This window comes from Fukomys damarensis, unplaced genomic scaffold (assembly GCF_012274545.1).
Source record: "Fukomys damarensis isolate Sample0158 unplaced genomic scaffold, DMR_v1.0_HiC HiC_scaffold_28, whole genome shotgun sequence".
Lineage (NCBI taxonomy): Eukaryota > Metazoa > Chordata > Mammalia > Rodentia > Bathyergidae > Fukomys > Fukomys damarensis.
Genome location: NW_022900940.1, coordinates 44,562,344 through 44,576,806, shown reverse-complemented (window position 1 = coordinate 44,576,806; position 14,463 = coordinate 44,562,344). Strand labels below are relative to the sequence as shown.

The window sequence follows — 14,463 nt, the reverse complement described above, 5'->3', positions numbered from 1 at the left end:
AAGAAAAAAAAAACACAAAAAAAAAAAAAAAAAAAAAAAAAAAAAAAAAAAAAAAAAAATTGCATTAGTACCGGAGGAACTGCATAAATGGATGATAGATGTTGCCATTTCATTCAGGTAGAAAGTGGATTAGAAATTATATTTCCATTTCTAAGGACTTACATGAAGTACTACTTTAACTTTCACAAGTAGCCAATTAAAACTGCTTTACACAAGGCATATATACCTCAAAAGAACACGTGTCAGTGATATTTTCATTCTCTTAGCACATAGTGTAAGCAATGCTGAAGCTAGTGTGTACCTCTCTGGAAGAGGTGATTGATTATTAATATGTGTCCCAAACTCCCTATTCAGTGTTTTCACTTTGGTAGGTTGAAACCAGATGTGGTGAGACTATTTACACCATGGAAATAGACAAACACTACATACCTTCCCCCTCTAGCCCGTTGTTAAACATTTACAGCCTTTTTACCAGATATATATTTTCCCTTCTCTCTGTTAAATGGAGGGTGATGTGAGCACTGGTGAGTATTCAAAGAAAGCTCTGCTTAGTTAGTGTAATGGGAAGACCCAGACTACAGAATTTTGGCCTCTTCTTAGTGCAGATCTTATTCTGATACAGAAACCAGTATCATGCCTGTAAGTTTTCAAATGTATCATTCTGATCCTAACCACATTTTGCTCCAAAAGCTGTCCCCAATCCAGATTTGTTGTGCTGGTGTGCTGTGTTGTTTAGGAGAAAATGCAACTTCTCTCTCTTCAGTGGTATATTATTATTTTTAATCCCATTTCCCTAACTTTTGCTTCCTGTTCACACAATTCTCCATGCTTTCAAGTGTTAACTTGACAAAAATGGGCTATTGGTTCAAGAAGCAATTAGACCTTACAGATTCTACAGTGTTCACATAACTTTTCCTGTGTTCCAGAGTACATGCTATTAAGAGAGCACACATAGTTGGAGAATGCAACAAAAACCAGATGTGCTTACCTTCTGTTTCTGCTTCATTGTATTTTGGCTATCTTCTAATCATTTTCATGTTAACATCTTAACATTTAATAAAATTGTTGAAAGAGTGCCATTCTTGAAGACTGAACTCGAGATATACTAGGTCTTTCCAAAGACACGTCTATAAGGGAGAAAGGTCTCTTAACATTGTAGGTAGGGTTAGCTTGCTGAGTATGCCAGAAGAGGATGTACTATCGAACCTGTAGTTCTTGATTTGTTATTGAATGACTGTTTCTTTGTAGCTTTTTAAGGTCCAGACTGAGTTTAAAAGACACCATTTGACTTTCTAATGTAAAAAGACTTCTAGAATGTACTTGCCCAAGACATATCTCAATATATAACAGTCACTGAATGTTTTCTGTGTGACACTATATCTAAGAGTTTTACAAAGTGACCCATAGTGATCTCATGTAATCCTTACAATAGCCTTTTGAGTTTATATATTAATCATATTTATAGATGGTGAGCCAAGTGTTTATGGGTGAAGTAACATGTTTTGAGTAAGTGTAGCACAGGTAAGAACTGAACCTAGATCACTTGAGTGCAGAGCTCATGTTCTTAGCTACTATCGTTAGCTACCCCTTTGTAAATTAGGGGCTGTATTAATCAGGATTCCCCAGAGAAGGAGAACCAATACAAGAAGAATTGTTACGAGGGATGATTGAAATGATTTTGGGGTGAGAAGCCCTCCAGTATACTATACCAGATGTATAGTTTCAGTCTTGATTCTGAGGCCTTGAGAACCAGGAGAAATTATGGCATAAGTTTTTAGCCCAAGTATGATGGCCTGAAAACTGGAAGGCTAATGGTGTAATTTCTAGTCTGAGAACAAGAGAAAAAACCCATGTTTTTGCCCCCAAAGAGGGAGAAAACTCCCTTCCTCTGCCTTTTTGTTCCAGTAGGGCCTGGAAAGGACTGTAGGCACATCTAGGAATAATGTTTTACAAGTTATCTGTACAAGTAGCTCAATCTAGTTGACACGTAATATTAACCATCACGGTATCTGTAAGAAGCTAAGCTCTTGAAAGATTTCTGTGGTTATCCGTAGGCACTGCTCAAGTGAGGAGAACTCACTGTTGAGAGAGGGCTGCTGTATGATCGTTGCATGGGGACTGGTAAACTGCAGCTGTCATCTGATGAAATATAAAAAGAAGCATAAATATCATGGTAGTCACTTCAGTGACCTCCAAGGAGGCCGTGCCACTCTTTACTGCATTTTGAAGTGATAACACCTAACAGAAGGTCTTCTCTAATCACCATTTATCTTTTACTGGACTGTCTCATCACAAATAGTGAATATTTTTTTTACCCCCAATACCATTGATGAGGCCCGTGGGATTAGGACAATTATAAATAACTGATACATTCTGTTTATAAAAGAGATAATTAGAGAGGTTGGTGGTAATAAAATTAGTATAAATATATAACATTATGGAGAAGTGAGCATGTATAAGATACAGTTCTGTGTATTTCACTTCATCACAACACTGAGATACAATGAGCCCCATTTTACAAATAAGGAAATGTACACACAGAGAATCTAAGTTGCTTAACCAGAATCACAAGTTGGAAAGGATGGAGTTCAGAGTTGAGCTTAGGAAATCTGGAGCCAGGATCCCTATTCATAACCCTAAAGGTGTGGAGCAGAATCCAGGTGCAGTGAAAAATGATGCATATAAGATGGAGAAAACAACCCCTTTGTATGTAGAAATTTACATTCCTTTCTTTTTTATTTTTGGTTCTGGGGATCGAACTCGGGTCCTTGTACTTGGGAGCCAGGTGGTGGAACCACTGAACTAAATCCCCAGCTCCAGAAACTTTCTTTCTTGGTCTGGACTCTCAACTCAGGGTGAGCTGCAGGTAGTCTAAGCACACTCTAGGCCCCAGAGGCAGGATCATCTTTCCTTAGTTACTGCTTGAAGTGAACATAGGCCTTTCTTTCTGTGTTCCTGACTCAAACCGCAGGTGGTGTCCACTGGGGCCAACTTCCCTGGGACTCTTCAGGAAATAGCAATAACCGGGGGAAATTGGACAGTAATTACCTGGCATTAAGTTGAGACCTTTTGTGTGAAAGGCATATGAAGATAGGCCTTTCAGCAACTTAATGAGCCTTATCACAGGCCTTCAGCTTTTCTGAATAAATTTGGAAGTAATAAAATGTCGGACTTAGCTTTCAAACCAAATTATACTATAGCATTATTTTGAAAGACCTTTGGAACAATTGAATGAAAGTTATTTTTTCTTCTTCTCCCTGAAAATAGAATCATTTCTCTTTATTAATAGAACTTACAGTAATTTCAGAAGTTTCCCAGTAAATAAAAGTGTTTAATGAAATTAAATAGAATCTGATTTGTAAAAAGGAACTCAATGCCACGCTGTATCCTGTTTGCCTTTCGTAGCTTTGTGCATTCATTCATTAAATATTTTATATTAAATATATAAATTTTTAAAATTTATTGTGGGCCAGGCCCTGTGCTAGGCCCTGGTAATACTGGAAAGGGCAAACAAAAGGGACATAAGACAGCAAATGAAACACAAAGGGAATGTGATCAGAGCTTTTGAAGAGTGCTGGGCAGGGAATAACAGGGAGTTGTACTGGGGAATGTTGATCTGTGTTAGCTAGATTGGAGCGACAAGCTCGGGGATATGACATTGAACTGAGGATACCTCAGAACCACTCACAGGATAAAACTAATCCTCAGGAAATGTATATATAAATATCTCTTTTAGTGATGATGCATTAAGTCTTTTTGTACCTTTCTATCCCTGTTTGACTTGCGGTATCTTCTCTATGGCATGTTGTGCCATCCAGGGACTTATTACAAGATATACAGACACTTTTTTCATACTGTGTATTTACTCTTCCAAATTAATTCCTGGCATTGTATCTCATGTTTCATTTGCTTCAAAAGTAAGGTGATTTTATTAACATAGGAAGAATTCTAGGACAGGAACGTACCCTATTTTCCATTCTGTGGTATGTGTGATGGAGCAAACTGAATTTAAACAGAGGGACCTGTCCCTCAAGCAAGGTGACCTTTCTTGGGTGAATTAAATCATGTCTCATGTTGCTTAAAGGATGAGATGACTCCAGAGAAATGTTGAGGGGGACAGAAATCATAATGGAGTTTATTCTCCTATTTTATATTTGTATTCATCTTTTAAAAGAATATAAGAAAATCTTTCTCTGAATAGTCTTTAAGAATAAAATGATTGGAAGTTTTCTTTAAAGTTGGCTTATTATATTTTTGTACTGTAAATCACCTGGCAAATCTAATTTAAATGCAGTTTTGTTTAATGACTAGTGTTGGTATTATGATTCATCACTCATTGACTTAATTAGTAACATTTGACTTTATGTACCCAAAATGTCCAATTTGCATACTGATATTTTTTTCAGTTAAATAAAAGTATGGTTCAGGAAGATAAAGCGTTTTCCCCCCTAATTTTCAAGCATGCTTTTAGCTTTTGTTCTTGATTGCCACCAGGTATAAACCATTAGTGTGAATAGCAGTACACTTGGTTAGCAGAGAAGATGACTGTTGTTCTGCATGGACCAGGATGGTCTGGGTTCAAATTATGCTGTCTGTGTAATGGGAAGTTACTTTAGGTCTCAGTGTTTATTTCTTAATCTTCAAATAGGTACCTATGTCATGCATAGTACCTATGTCCCTACTATGTACCACGGTGACCAACTCTTATAGGAGAGAATGAATTTTAAAACTATGTAGTGTTGATTTTACTATTAATATGGATTATAGTATTGGAAGGCGTGGAGACTGACTTCTGGAGGCCATGACTCTGGTCTCCTGCTCTAAAGAGAAACCTTCGCAGTCCATCTGTGATTAGTTTCATGGTTCTTGACTTGGATCATGAGTTCCGTCCTGCATATGAAGCTGTGGCCAAGGCCCCCCATAGTGACAGGTTAACAGAGGCACCTTCAAGGCACATCAGTTTTGCTCCGATATTTGAGGGATTTAAAGTGTGTATGTCTTCAGTGCAACACAATTATGTTATGAAATAGTATGAAAATTTTCATGAATTTTTAAATAATAGATTAGCTTTCAAAAACTACTATATTTACATTTCATAGAAAACTTTAAGATTGACTCCCCCAGGCCCCTAAGATCATTCTCTTTTGTTATTTTGAGGACTTCAATGGAAATGCTTTAGAAACATCAGAAAAATGGATGGTCTATTTATTTGAAAGGAAATTCTAGGATTTTTAAAAAAGGCATCTCAGATCTTTCTGCATTTTTAGATAATGAGAATTAATGATATTATGCAACCAGTTTTGTGCAGGTGGTGAAATTCCAACGTGACTGCAAGTTGGTTTGATGCACAGGTTCGTTTGGCTATTTGGGAGGTGATGTTGGTCCTGGAGAAAAATGCTTGAGTCTCGGCTTGTGGGATTCAAATATTGCTTCTGTTTAACAGTGCGTTGCCTTTCTCTTCATTCAGTACTCTCATTCCTAATCCTATGTTTTCTCATAGGTCCCAAGGACCAGCCGGACCTTTCCTTTGAACCCTAGGCACTGGCATGCATTTGCTTTCTCTTCGCCTCCCCTCAGGGGTCTCAAGGCATCTTTAAGAAGGAGACTAGTAAGTGGCACCTCCACCCATCTGTTTGTGCGGGCTGTAAACCACGGGGTCATTGTGGACACCTGCCTGACCTTCGTCGTGCCCCTTCCCATTCATCTTTCTTTCTCCCAGTCCATGCATGGCTGCTTGGTTTTCCACTCATTTCCCTCTGTAATTATACCTTTATTCTATTCATTGGCTCTGTTTGATTTGTGTCCAGCTCTCCCACTGGGCTGTCGATTCTATGAAATCAAGCATTGTTTTTCATGGTTTTATCACCTGACTCAGAACAAGAACTCAGTAGTTAGTTTGACTGAATAAATATATGATTGGCCGTGGTAAATCCAAGACAAATTCAGGTGTGGGTGGAAAAGTAGAGGGCATATTTCTATATCCCACATGAATCTCCTGGACTGAATTTGTTTTAAGGAGAAAGGGCATCTTTTGACCATGATACCAAGTACAAAGTTGTTTGGACCAAATGGTGCTGGGAAGGCTAAAGCGTTTAGGGTTTGTATTAGAAGTGCTGGGATTTACAGTAGGTGGGAACCCTGGTGTAATGATTTCAAGCCTGGACTCTATTGGTGGAGAGTCAGTGCTCCAGAATTTGCTGAGAACAGGCAGACCAGCAACTCACTGGGAGAGGTAGACTAACCCTTGAAGTTAAACCCATTGCTACAGTTTTGCATTTATATGACAGGCATCAAAGGTCAGACTCCCAGGTTGTATGTCAAAACTCATTCTACTCACAACTGACTAAATGAAAATGAGGAGGAAGATGATGAAAATAGACCCCAGTGATTTTTTCTTTATGCCATTTTCTATGCCAAGAACTTATGTGAGTAAGTGATAATGTACCTCCATTATATGGCTGAGGAAAGCAGTTTGAGCTTACATAATTTGGGTGACAGACAGAAACTAAGTTGCCTAGCTGGGTTTGAAATGCAGATGTGACCAACCCTGCAACTTGAGCTTCTGGCTGCCAGTGATTACAGTAGGGCAAATATTTATAAGGATAAATGTTAATACTAGTATCCCTAGTGTGTACCAGCCACCAGAACAGAATGCACATTTGTTTTCTCCTTTTACTCTTATAAAACAGGTAAGAAATTACATGTTACTAGGCTCTTTGGAGGTTTGAGGAGTTTGTATGTTTGACTAGCATCCCTTGGGTCTTAAAAGTTCATTTAGGATAATGATAATGATAATGATAGTAATAATAATACTGAAAACAACATAGAGAATGGAAAGGACCCTGTGGAAAGACTGAACATGATTTCTAGTATTTTTGAAATGTTTCTAGTATTCTTTTGTGTCCACTAGCGTTTATTCTATAGTGAGTCTTTACTTGAATGTCATAGAGAAAACCCTTTCGCTTTCTGTCTATATGTGACTATAGTGATATTAAATTGCCCTTGATGTGTTTGATGCTAAAGACTGTCCAGCCCAGAAGGAGACCATGTGCTGCAGGTTAGAAGCACAGGTGCTGGACCTGGAGTCTGAGTCCAGGTTCAACTTACGCTGCTGTCCAGCAGTTCCACCCCGGGGTGTTTCTCCATGCGTCTTCAGTTGATTTCTCAAATCTTCATGGAATAACCACCGTATCAAGTGATGTGCTGGTAGCTCATGTTATGAGGGAGGAGCATAAATAGACAAGGTCCTGCCTATAATAAAGCTTGAAGTTCTGTTCAAGACATAATTTCAGTTACATAAAGGAATCTGTGATAAGCTAAATGACGGAGTATCTGGTGCGGTGGGCCTACAATAAGGAAGTGAGCCTGGCTCAGGCTGCGTGGCTGTGAGATAATGCCCGCCGAACTCCCAGCAAGGTGCTCAGCGCATAGCGAGAGCTTCGTGAGGAAACGGTAGCGATCATTACTGCACAGCGTCTTTTCCTGCAAAGAACCACAGACGTGAATATTTTTAGTGGGACGTGACTCATATGGTTGACTTTTGTCAGCATCTGGATTTTCTATCTTATAAAATAATCCTTTGACCCTCTTACTTATTTTTCTTAGAAAGAAACGAGGGCAGAATACTTACTAGAGTCATTGCTTAAAGATAGGCCACTAATGTAGACATCTAAACATGGTCATCTTGTTCAATAGTTAATGCCAAGATAAGGTAAAGAAGAAACGACTTGAAGCCAGGGCTTTTGAGGCCACTGATTGTTTGGTAAATTTTGATTCATAGTCTCATTAAGGCCTCATCAGCCTTGTGAGTATTAGTCAGGGCAGGCCGCTCTATGCTGGGATCTTCATTCCCTGGCAGCCAGGACAGGGTTATGCTAATGCTGATTGGTCTCTGTGTTTCTGTAATTGGCTGGTCCTCAAACATAAAGGCATGGTGCATATCTGCACAAGTTCTCTTTGCTTTCAGGCTGTGTACAATTAGCAGCAAGGTTTCATATCTCATGGCATTCAGTAGTTCCACTTAATTAGGAACTGCTTCTGACCCAGGCTAACTGATGGTTGTAATGACTGAAGCAAACATGTTTCCCTGAAAAGGAGAAAATGAAATCTCAAAAGTCATTGCACAACTGAGAAAGTGTCCTGTGTGTGTGTGTGTGTGTGTGTGTGTGTATTTAGGTTAGGTGTTCTCATTTCTGGCTGAAGAACTATTTTACAGGTTATGGCAACACAGTTGGGATACACCAGAAGGGCTAAGGCAAGAATAAAATGTTGAAACTGGGTCTGTCTTTCTTTTGGGGACTCCTGTTTTTATTTCATTGTTAATCTTTTCCTTTTTCTCAGGCACTGATTTTCACAATGGGAAAAAAAAAAGATTAAGGCAATGTTGATCACATGCTAAAGTAGCTCTTCCTTGAACCAAAATAAAGGCACCAAAATGATTCCACACACATCCGGTGTTAAGCTTACCTGAATATATTGCTTATCATATCGTGGGTAAGGGCTTGGACTGTGAAGTCAGATGAATCTTGACTCTTCCACCTGCTAACTGTGAACTTGGAGGAAGTTACTTTTAGCTTCTGTGCCCCTTGTTTCCTGATTTATAAAAAGGAAAATATAGCTGTAGCTAATTTAAAGACTATGTGAATATTCAATTAACTTATGTCTGCAAAACACCTACCCAGGGATTGGTGAGTACTAAGTGCTAAGTGACCATTGGCTCGTGTGAGTTTTGTTTACCCAGTTTTTTACTTCTGCTGGCTAGAACTTATGAATAAGTTTGGAATGCCCAGTTGATACAAAAGAGAAGGCTCAAATTTTATGTATTTATCTATCTCCCCAGACATAGTAAAGTTTCGGTGAATACTCGTTTCTTTGGAGTTCCAGTCATGTTAGCATTAAATTAGTAAGACATGTATTAATTGGGCAAATGGGAGGCTGATCTTTGATGGTCATTATTAGTATTTGTATTACTTTAGGACTTAAAAATTCTTTCAACATACATAACATACATAGCTTTTATTTAATTCATAAAATAATGCTGGTAATTAGGAAGGTAAGGGACTATATTTTGTTTTGTTTATATATTTGTTTATATGTTCTTTCCTTCTTTTAATAAATACACATGGTGCCTGTGAAGTGTCACCCACTCTGCTCATGCTGGTGAAGCAAAAGGATGAGCTCCCTGTCTGCATGGCTCTGTCTTGGATGGTCCTCCAAATGTACACATTAAGATTCTGGCCAGGCGTGGTGGCGCACGCCTGTAATCGCAGCACTCGGGAGGCTGAGGCAAGAGGATCGCTGTGAGTTCGAGACCAGCCTGGGCTACATAGTGAGTTCCAGGTCAGTCTCAACTACATAGTGAGACCCTGTCTCAAAAAAAAAAAAAAAAAAGATTCTGAAAGATGATATCGACAAGGAAGATAGGACCAGTGAGAAATGTATTATGAATTAAAAATTGAGATTCAGTCTGACAGAGCCAGATCCCAAACTGTAAATTCCCAGTCGTTTGTACTGGATCCCAGTGCTGGCCTTGATGAGTCTATAATTTGGAAGAAATGCTAGAGATAGGCTATTGTAGCCATTCATTTTACAGATTAAAGATGGTGAAGTTTATTTTATTTTATTTTTTTAATTGTTTATTGGTACATTTTAGGTATACAGTACAGTTACATTCATCATTGGGATCTTGTACCTTTACATGACAGGTCTTGGTTCTCATTTTTTCCCCTTGTCACTGCCCTCCCTTAACCCCGTCACTGCCCTCCCTTAACCCCCTCCTCCCCTCCCTGTTTACAAACACTTTATTTACATTTTTTCATATTTTTTTCTTTTCCCTTATTCCCTTTCCCCTACCCTTCCCACATTTCCTACACCTTTAGCCCTTTTCTTCCTATTTCACGTTTGTCAATTATCTCATTAGGATCTTATGTACTATTATAGTTTTATACACCAGAGAAACTATTTGGTATTTACACATGTGTGACTTATTTATTTCACTTAGGAGTATATCCTCAAAATGTATCCATTTTCCTATGTGAATTTAATTTCTCATTCTTTATGGCAGAGTAGTATTCCATTTTATAGAAAAACCACATCTTCTTTATCCAGTTTCCAAGTGATGGGCAAATGGGCTGTTTCCAAATTTCAGCTATTACAAACTGTGCTGCTATAAACATAGGTGCACATATATCACTGTTCTGTGATTCTTTTAATTCTTTTGGAAAGATACCCAGCAGAGGGATGGCTGGGTCAAATGGAATCTCTAGTCCCAGCTCTTTGAGGTATCTCCATATTTATTTCCATAGTCGTTGCACCAGTCTGCACTCCCATGTTCATTGCAACAAAATTCACAATGGCCAAGTTATAGAATCAACCTAAGTGCCCATTATATAAAGAAAAATATAATAAGTATTCTATGTATCTATGTATCTTATCTATCTATGGTGTGTGATGGATAAATGACTTGTTTTTTAAGGGTAAATAGTATAAAAATAAAAATATATAGGGCCGGGGATTTAGCTCAATGGTATCACTGCCTCCCTCAAAAGCACAAGGTTCTGAGTTGGATCCCCGGTACCCCAATATAAAAGATACTGTTTTATAATATTTAGCCTTAAAAAAAGAAGGAAATTCTCTTATTTGAGTTAATATGAATGAACCTGGAGGGCACTTATGTTAAGTGAAATGCACTAGGCCAAGAAACCCAAGTACTGCCTGATCTCACTTGTATGTGGGATCTAGGAAAGTCAAACTCGTAGAAGCTGAAAGTAGAGCGGTGGTTATCAGGGGCTTAGAAGTGGCAAGAGGGTAGCAGCTGGGAGGGTACTGGTCTGAGGGGACAGCATTTAAGTGGGTGGAACAAGTGAAGAGGGCTCTTGTACAGCATGGTGGTGTTGTTAATGACAATGTATTATACTGAAAGTTGCTACCTTTTCTGTACAGGTTCCCATTTCCCAAAGACACTGAATAGCAACTTGTGAAGGATCCCAGCGAGTATCAGGATGGTTGGAAAGAGGGTCTCCAGACCTTCACAGTCAAATCCATGCTTCTTTAGAAAGGCAGGCACTAGGAGTAGAAAGAGTGGGGGTAAGGGTGAGCTGAGCTCAACTTTGTTACACCGTGCCAAGTCTGTCGGCCACCTTTATTATTGTCATTGTTGTGTTTTTCTTTTAAATCAACTCATTTTAGTTTACTTACATTCATTTCTTAGAAAAAATTGGGCTGGGGATTTAGCTGAGTGGTTCTGCCGCCTACGTCTCAAGTACAAGGTCCCGAGTTTGATCTCCGGTACCCCCCCCAAAAATTGGGGATTTTACCATGATTGGAAGACTACCTGATTTGCTGTAAATTGAAGGTTAAAATATGGATATAATGAAAATATAGCAGTGTTGCTTCATGTTTTGGAAGTAAAGGATAAAAACAATTAGGTATAAATCTAATTAATATTTTAGAAATGCTGATCAGCTAGAGAACTGTTTATAATTAGCTACCAGTAAAGAGATATTTAGCTTCTTGTCACATAATTTAAAAAAATGAAAAGATGATTATTTCCAGTTTTAAAATTATCAGTACCAAAAATTCTGACACATATGCAAATATATTTATCTTTGTGAAATATTATATTTATGGAAGATATTTATATGCAAGTATACTGTGTGCATATAAAATATATGGAATATATAATATATATTCCATTTATGGTAATTTTTAGAGTCCTATTATATAAGTACTGCATGCTGACTGATTGCACTACCGGAGCCGAGTCCTATTATAAACCAACTATTTATCAGTGGACATGCTCCTTGGATTGTGGGGACCTAGGCAATAGGCAGTAAGCTAAGTCACCAACTTCCATTTGACTTAGGCCAGTGTACTTGCCTGGGCCCCCTCTGTAGGAAAAGGAGGTTTTAAGAAATACGTATTATCAAGCTATTTCTCTTTTTTCCAGTTCACTCTTGGTTAGCCTGTTAGCAGGCCTGAGCTCTGCCACGTTAGAAAAATATAACCCCGCAAGGTCCAGACAGAGCAGGGAAAGCTGCTTGTGTCACACATTCCCACCTCACTGTGCGTGATGTGACTGTGCCAGAACCAATCTTCCTGGCTTAGAGACTAAAGCCCAAAGCCCTGACTTCCTTCACGGGTGACCCAGAGAGATGTCTACACATACTGCTTTAAGACATTTTCCATCTACCAGTGGGAAAATTGTCCCAAACTCACTTCCTATCTCTGTTCTCTGTGTGGCTCCAGTGTGACATTGATCTAAGCAACTACGGTAAAGTGGGTTGAATGTTGTCCAATTGTGTTCTAAACTCCTATCACTGCCACTAGAAAGTTCACTTGCTCAAAATTGACCCTTAGGAGCACTGGGCTTGGCAGTGTTCCTGCATGAACATATAATTTAGGAATAATCTTCATTAGATTATGGTAGAATCTCTGTCCTGTTATACAATCAATGAGATATTTATAAGGTGGAGGCATTATTACTGTCACAGGCAGATGGTGAAATGTTACTCCGTCCTTCTGTGCCTGCTTTAACTTCCTTGTATAACATCATTTGGGGATTTCTTTACAAATTGCAGCTTATTTGTAAAGGTTTAAAGCTTTGAGAATTTGGTGACAAGCTCTAGGTTATGAGCACATCTACTTTATCTGTCAGTAGCCAAAAGGGCACTGTGACTAATACTCACTTTGCCCTGCGTGCCAGGTGGAGAGCAGTTGAGGTCTTTGTTTCTTCCATTTGGTTCTGCGGTACAAAGATTTGGGGGGTTATGTCCATGCAGCACTTGGGAAAAGCTCAACTGGCCACCCAGGCAGGGATGGCGGAATTTCTCATGTGGGATTCACTGACAAAGGAGACGGGGAGCTCAGCGTCTCAGAACTCCAGGGGCTGCTTCAAAAGAAGGAAAGGCAACCGGGCGAGAAGCGGGGGACGGGTCGTGAGCGTGACGGTGTGGTACGGACAGGAAGCAGCTGGCACAGAGGGCCCTGAGGTGGGGTGGGGTGCGGGATAACTGCTGCTTTTATCTTTTGAAGTGGCCGCTTGAAGGTGGAGGAGCTGGGTTATTAAGGAGAATCTGGGGCCCTTTTGGTATGTAATGTCCTGGCAAATTCCTACAGCGTTATTCTTTGTGGATACATTTTTCAGTGGATGCAAGCCTCAAGGCAGCCTTGCTTTGTTTGGGTTAACCTGTACATAAAGTCTTTTTTGCATAGGTACCAGAGAAAATGAAGGATATTAAAAAAAACAAAACAGAAAGTCCTTGTAGAATGTGTGCCCTGCGTGTTTGTGAGACAAGTTTAGAATTGTTGCCCAGTAAGGAACAGTCAAGCAGATTAGTTGTGTTTATGGAACTCCCAGAGGGGTTCCCTGGGTCCTTGCCAGAGGAGAGGGTTGAGCCCTTCTTATATTAAAAGAGGTTTTGTGGCTAGACTCAGCTATTTTAGTCTGCTTCTGGGTGAAGTACAAGTGTTACTATATAGGACAAGTATCAGAAACAGTAAGCCTCCTGTCGAGGTTGTTAGTAGGTAAGAAGAATAGTTGGTGAATTGCTACAATTTTTCTTATGGTGTATGTCATATGTAGTTAGAGAAGGCTGAAGCTATCTACCACCATCTGGACTTTAAAAGTCTACAGAAACTATCCTCATAGCCTTTGATTTTTAGCTAGTGTGTATTATGTGTTGGGTACTGTGCTAAATACCTTACTGACACTGTCCTACTTCATTGCGCTAAGATCCCTTTTAAGCAGATACTATGAGTATTCTAACTTTGCAGGTGGGAGTCAAAAGGGTGCAGAGTGGATGCACACATTGTGCATTCCTGTTGGCTGTATGTAAGGGGCATCCACATTGATTCGGTCAAAGTTGATGTCAAACCTTCTAACTGTTTTGGTGCATGGCGTTATGTCCACACACTGAAGAAAGTCTTGAGACTCAGAGGGTGTATGGCAGAAGCCTGTCAATCTAATTCCAAATCTATTGCGATCTGTTGTCCTCTTCTGGCTCTGAACGTATCTCTCCTTCGTCATGTGTTTTGCAATGCATTGCACTGTTTTTCTCTCCTTCTCTTTACCTCTCTGTCCACCTAGGAATTATTAGTGTTTTTATTCAGTTCATTCTGTCATAGGGGCTTGTCCTCTCCATGGAGGATGTGTAGCAGTATCCATAGCCTGTATCCTGATTTTCGGAAGCATCCATTACCCTCCTGGTTGTGACAGCCATGGATATTTCCAAACATCGCCTTACGTCCTCTGACAGCAATATGTCCTCTCTCCCTGTTGAAAACTTCTCCCTCCCGGATCTCTCTTCCTGTCATTGAATGCTTACTCTTTGCTTACATTAAGTGTCGGGCCCCCTACATGCCTTATGTCCATACACCCTCAAAAGATCCAGCCTAGGGCCGGGATTTAGCTCAGTGGTTCTGCCGCCTGCCTTGTAGGCTCAAGGACCCAAGTTCGATCCCTGG

The 14,463-nt window shown here is 39.6% G+C and overlaps 1 protein-coding gene across 5 annotated transcripts in view; it reads left to right on the top strand.

Annotated features, from left to right (window-relative positions):
- Fhit (fragile histidine triad diadenosine triphosphatase) overlaps window positions 1–14,463 on the top strand; it is a 1,329,438-nt gene that overhangs the window by 111,178 nt on the left and 1,203,797 nt on the right. For all 5 annotated transcript variants that reach the window (XM_010643166.2, XM_033757040.1, XM_010643170.2 and 2 more), the window contains exon 5: window positions 5,501–5,608. The gene's annotated coding sequence lies outside the window, so the exon portion shown is untranslated. The remainder of the gene's footprint in view (window positions 1–5,500; window positions 5,609–14,463) is intronic.